Source organism: Arachis ipaensis, chromosome B7, assembly GCF_059453495.1.
Source record: "Arachis ipaensis isolate K30076 ecotype BB chromosome B7, ASM5945349v1, whole genome shotgun sequence".
Lineage (NCBI taxonomy): Eukaryota > Viridiplantae > Streptophyta > Magnoliopsida > Fabales > Fabaceae > Arachis > Arachis ipaensis.
In genome coordinates this window covers 17,606,666-17,613,371 of record NC_142442.1, presented here as the reverse complement: position 1 = coordinate 17,613,371, position 6,706 = coordinate 17,606,666, and the positions used below count along the sequence as shown (strand labels likewise).

The 6,706-nt window shown below is 36.8% G+C and overlaps 1 pseudogene; it reads left to right on the top strand.

Annotated features, from left to right (window-relative positions):
• Window positions 1–1,112: 1,112 nt before the first annotated feature.
• LOC148550472 (uncharacterized) lies at window positions 1,113–6,483 on the top strand (annotated as a pseudogene).
• The last annotated feature ends 223 nt before the right edge of the window (window positions 6,484–6,706 follow it).

Sequence of the window (6,706 nt, the reverse complement as noted above, 5' to 3'; positions counted from 1 at the left end):
TCACTGCTACAAATCCACGGTCACAGGAGATTCTTGGGGACCAAGTTGCATTTCTATGGTTCAGATTTGGTTGACCATTGGAAGAAAATTTCGGTTACTCCTACATGGCTTTCGGTCAAGTTGGAAAAGTCAGAAGTAAAGGTTCTACTTTGATGTTTGAGAAGAAAAAGTGAGCTTGTGGGTTGGTGAAGCTCAAGGCTCAAGGTGTTGACCTTGGAAGAATAACTCAGCCACATGCAAGGAGATAAAAGAAGCTTGCTGTTCATTCAGAAAGCAAGGAGAGAAAACCACTGAATAGAGGTTTTGTTCTAAGAGAGCTCTTTGAAGAAGTTTAACTAACTGGATAGTGTAACCTAATCAAAGGTGCATTCTGCCAGTATGAAGAACTGAATCAGAAGCTTGCTAATCTGGTTTTACACATAGCAAAGAGGCTGCTGACGAAGTCAATCTCCTTCATGTTTTACTGATTGTAATGTACTTTTCTAAGCTTATCTTTCTGTAATTTCTTGAGAGAAAAGGCATTGTGAGAAAGCTTGAGAAAAAGCCATGAGTGGAAAAAGTCTGAGAGATACACTTAAGAGAAAAGCCTAGAGTTGTTTTCTGATTTCTTTAGGTATAATTGTGTCTTGTATCTTGTACCTGTAAGGTATCCCTTTCTTAGTTGGGTTAGCACTAAGAGGTATAGTTAGGTATTAGCATAGCCAATGTCAAGTTAGGTTAGAACTTGAGTGTGAAAGGATTGGGTCAATTCTGTGTTATTGGTGTATGTAATACTGTTAACTATAGTGAAATTCTTCCATAGTTGTGGAGGAGACTGGATGTAGGTTGCATAGCACAAGGCAACCGAACCAGGATACATGCTGGTGTTAGCTTTTCTATTCTCTGCTGTGTTCTGTTTTCTGATATTCATGAGACAAAAATAAATTGTCTCATAAATTTCTGCTGCTGAGTTCAAACAGAATTAGAATTGTAAATTTGTTTTAAAAGGGTAATAATAGTAACCAAAAGGAAGGCATAGATTCAACCCCCTTCTCTAAGCCTACCACAACCTTCAATTGGTATCAGAGCTAAGGTCTCAAGAATCAAGCTTAACCGCTTGGAGCAAAGATCCAATGGCGAACAATCTGGGCACAACCACAGTTGCCTACACCCTCACTGAAGGCTAGTCAAACAGCCGGCCACCTTTCTTTAACGGAAAGAACTATTCCTACTGGAAAGAAAGGATAAGGATCTTCATCCAATCCATTGACTACAACTTATGAAAGATCGTTGTGAGTGGTCCCAAGATCCCAACAAAAACAAGTGCTGATGGAGTGGTGACTCCGAAAGAAGAAGCTGAATGGAATGAAGATGACAAGAAGAAGATAGAGCTGAACGCTAAAGCAATCAACCTTCTTCACTGTGCTATCAGCTTTGAAGAGTACCGGAAGGTGTCTAGATGCAAGACAGCCAAAAAAATCTGGGAAAAACTCCAGGTTACACATGAAGGCACTAAACAAGTCAAAGAAACGAGGATTGATATGCTGCGAAAAGAGTATGAGATGTTTAGCATGAAGGATGGAGAAAGCATTGATGAAGCATTTGAGAAATTCTCAATCATAATCAATAACCTTGATGCTATGGGTACAAACTATGCAGAACAAACCTTGGCGAGAAAACTCCTCAGAAGCCTCACAAAATAGTGGAAAAACACTGCCACTGTCCTAACCGAGAGTAACAACATAAGTCCCATAACCTATGATGAGCTGAGAGGAAAACTCCTTGCCTATGAAGCCACACACACAAACACAGACTCAAAGAAAAAGGGAATAGCCCTCAAGTCACAAATAGAACCAAAAGAGAGTGAGTCTAGTGATGGTATTTCAGATGACGAGCTTTTGTTTTTTGCTAGGAGATTTAGAAGGATGATAAAAAGCAAGGGCAAATACAAGGGTTCAAGTTCAAAGGAGCAAAAGATAGACTTGAGCAAGGTGACATGCCATCATTGCAAGGAGGCTGGACATTTTAAGTCAAACTGTCCAAAGCTCAAAAAGGAGGACAAAGGCAAGAAGGAAAGGAAGAGAGTACTCATGGCAGCTTGGGAGGATCTTGAGAATGACTCAAATGAAGAAGAAGAATCTGAAGGAGATGACAAAGACTGCTTCATGGCTGGAAACAACAATCTTGATGAGGTAAACTATTATGATTTGACCATTGAGGATTTGCATGTTATTATTGATGATCTCACTTTAAACACATCAAAACTGCTTGATAAATACAATGAATGCAGATCTGAAAGAGATGTGTTAAGAGCTGAAAATGAATTTTTAAAAGAAAAAGTGAAAGAAATTGAATGTGCTTTGGACATCATTGAAGAAAACAGATTTCTAAAATCTGAACTTGAAAAATTAAAAGGAAAGCACATTGTGGATCCTTCACATGAGTTAATTGCTGAAAATAAAAGATTAAATGATATGATTAAAAGGCTGAATGGTGACTTAGCAAAATTTGCTCAAGGTTCTAGTAACTTGGACAAATTACTTGCAAGTCAAAGACCATTATTTGAAAAATCTGGTTTAGGCTACATAGCCAAGGAAGATGCATTTTCTAATATTTTCTCTATAAAGTTTGTGGCTTCTTCATCAAATACCAAAACCATACCAAACAAATCTGGTATTGAAAATGCTCCAACACTTGAAGAAAAATTTGATGAAGTATACACAAGTGAAACTGAGCCTTCACCAAAAACTGAACCGAGTTCAAACCGGCCAGGTTTGGGTTATGTTTCGAAAAATGAGGCTGTTTTCAAGAAACCACCATTTTACAACAAAACCTCATATTCGAAAGGTAAAAATGTTCAAAAAAATTCTGGTGAAAATGCGTTTGCAAAGAGGAATAACTTTAATAAAAATCAGTTTGTTAAGAGAAATGCATCTCCTCCAAAAACCAGAAAATTTCAAAACTTTAATCATTTCAAGCAATATAACTCACATCATTTTCAGCAACACACACGAGAAAATCATTGTGTTAATTGCAAGAAATTTGGTCACTCATATGCACAATGCTTCATTGAAAAGAAAGTTGTAGGAAACAAAGTCTACAATGTTGTTTGCGATTTCAATGCACTTGGGCAACCAAGATGGATTAACTTCAAAGGATCCAAATTAATTTGGATACCTAAGGCTACTTGAAACTCATCATGCAGATTTGCCTAGCATCCAAGAACAAAAAGGACATGTGGTACATGGATAGTGGATGTTCAAGGCACATGACTGGAAGGTCAGCCTACTTCATCAAACTAAATAAGTATGATGGAGGTTTTGTGACCTTTGGAGATGATGGTAAAGGTAAAATCATTGCTGTTGGAAAAGTAGGTAATGAGCAATCTACTTTCATTGATGATGTACTTTTGGTATGTGGTTTAAAGCACAATCTTTTGAGCATAAGTCACCTGTGTGATTTAGGATATTTAGTTGTTTTCAAAAGGCTTGAATGCTGTGATGTTAATGAAAAGACAAATGAAGTGATGTTTGTTGCCAAGCGTTTCAATAATATGTATGGACTTACTCTTGATGAACTAAAAGATCAAAATATAGCTTGTCTTCACTCTAAAGAATCTGAAAAGTGGTTATGGCACAAGAGATTGGGCCATGCAAGTATGTTTCAAATAAACAAACTTGTAAAGAAAGAATTAGTAAGAGGTCTTCCTTTGATAAAGTTTGACAAAGACATCACTTGTGATGCTTGCCAAATGGGAAAACAAACAAAAAGTTCTTTTAAACCAAAGGAAGACATCTCTACTAAAAGACCACTTGAGTTGCTACACATTGATTTATTTGGTCCAACAAGAACTCAAAGCCTAGGTGGTAAACATTATGGTTTAGTAATTGTGGATGACTACACTAGGTTTGGTTGGGTTTTATTTCTTGCACACAAAAATGAAGCCTTTTCGGCCTTTGAATCTTTTTGCAAGAAAATTCAAAATGAAAAGGATTTGAAAATCTCTTCTATAAGAAGCGATCATGGAACTGAATTTGAAAATAATTTGTTTGAATCCTTTTGTGAGGAATTTGGAATATCTCACAACTTCTCTTGTCCAAGAACACCACAACAAAATGGTGTTGTGGAAAGAAGAAATAAAAGCATACAAGAGATGACAAGAGCTATGCTTTGTGAGAGTAATGTTCCAAAATTCCTTTGGGCTGAAGCGGTTAACACAGCTTGCCACATTTTAAATAGAACAATCATAAGGAAATTTTTGAAGAAAACCCCTTATGAACTTTGGAAAGGCTACCCACCAAACTTAGATTACTTGCACATCTTTGGATGTAAATGTTTTGTTTTAAATAACAAAGAAAATTTGGAAAAATTTGATCCAAAGGCTTATGAGTGTTTGTTTATAGGATATTCCACAAATAGTAAAGCATATAGGGTTTATCATCAAGATGCTAGGATTATTGAGGAGTCCATATATATTACATTTTGTGATACTAACTTGGTACAAAGTATTTTGGAAGATTGTGATGCAGGAAATCAAGCTCAAAAGGAAGATGAAGCTGCTCAAAATCATAAAAGAGGAAATTCTGGACAAGCTGAACCAGAAACTGCTAATGCTGAAAATTCAAGAGACAATTCCATTTTGTCTCATGAATCTGAAGGGAATTCTGTTGCCAGCAGCGCCCAGAATCCCTTGATGAATGAATCTGCCTTCAAGTCCACCAGACCTCGTGAATGGAGATTCTTGAAGAATTATCCTGAGGAATTTGTAATTGGGGACGTCTCTCATGGAGTGCAAACAAGGTCTTCCACTAGAAAGGCAAATGAAGGATCAAACATTGCCCTTCTTTCACAAATAGAGCCTCAAAACGTCAAGGAAGCACTGAGTGACCCTTCTTGGGTTAAAGCTATGGAGGATGAGCTTCTTGAATTTGAAAAGAACCAAGTATGGACTTTGGTTCCAAGGCCAAGTGGAAAAAAAGTGACCGGCACCAAGTGGATTTTTCAGAACAAGTTAGGAGAAGATGGTAGCATTGCAAGAAACAAGGCAAGGCTAGTGGCACAAGGATATGACCAAGAAGAAGGAATAGACTTTGATGAATCATTTGCCCCTGTTGCCCGAATGGAAGCCATAAGACTTCTCTTAGCTTATGCTGCATTTTGTGGTTTTAAATTATATCAAATGGATGTGAAATGTGCATTTTTGAATGGAGTAATAGATAGAGAAGTGTATGTGGAGCAGCCTCCTGGTTTTGAAAATAAAGAGCATTTTGACCATGTTTTCAAATTATCTAAAGCTCTCTATGGTTTAAGACAAGCTCCTAGAGCTTGGTATGAGAGACTTAGCTCTTTTCTTTTGAAAAATAGTTTTCAAAGAGGCACCACTGACACAACTCTATTTATTAAGAACTCTAATGATTCTTTTATTCTAGTCCAAATATATGTTGATGACATTATTTTTGGATCAGCCAATGAATCCCTTTGTTCTGAATTTGGAAAACTCATGACAAGTGAATTTGACATGAGTATGATGGGTGAACTTAATTTCTTCCTTGGGATGCAAATTAAACAAACTGAAAAAGGTATTTTCATTCATCAAGAAAAGTATGCCAAGGAATTAGTTAAGAAATTTGGTATGGAAAATGCCAAACCCATGGGAACTCCCATGCATCCTAGTTCTAAATTAGATAAGGGAGAAACTGAGAAAGATGTTGATGAGACTAGGTATAGAGGAATGATTGGCTCCCTTATGTACTTAACTTCCTCTAGGCCCGATATTGTGCAAAGTGTTGGATTGTGTTCTAGGTTCCAATCCAAACCTAAAGAGTCACATCTTTCTGCAGTTAAAAGGATCATTAGATATGTTCATGGCACATCCAATTTTGGTCTTTGGTATCCTAAGATTGATGATTTTTCTGTAGTTGGTTATTGTGATGCAGATTTTGCTGGTGATAGAGTTGATAGAAGGAGCACTTCTGGTTTATGTTGCTTCCTTGGGAAGTCCTTAAATGTATGGTCAAGTAAGAAGCAACCAACAGTGGCCCTTTCCACTGTAGAGGCTGAGTATATAGCTGCTTCCTCTTGTTTTTCTCAGCTTTTATGGTTAAAAACGCAGCTTGCTGATTACAAATTAAATGCTGAAAATATTCCCCTGCTGTGTGATAATATGAGTGCCATTAATATTTCTAAAAATCCAGTTTTGCACTTTAGGACTAAACATATTGAAGTGAAATTTCACTCAATAAGAGAACATGTCCAAAAGGGGGATATTAGTATTCAATTTGTTAAATCAGAGGAGCAATTAGCAGATATTTTTACAAAACCATTAGCTGAGGATAGATTCTGCATGCTTAGGACTTGTCTAGGAATCTTGAGTCATGATTCTTTGTTTGAAAAATGCTGATATATTTGCTGGAGCTTTTTGTCTCATAAACAGGCATGAGACAATTCTGGGCAGGTGATGAACGTTTTCATCAAGTCAGCGTGTTCTGGGCTTATTTGCAATGAACCTCAATCTGGGCCAACCTCAATATTCAGATCAAGAGTGGTCCAAATGTGTTTCATTAATCTCATATCACTTCAAGACCCTAACATGAATGTTACAATCTTGTTTGTTATTTTTGATGACTTGTGTGTTTCATAAAAAGTTTTCAATAAATGTTTTGTGGCCCAAAAGGATTTCAAGAGGATTTAATTTTGGCCCAAAAAGGTGTTTCAGGTTAATTTTGTT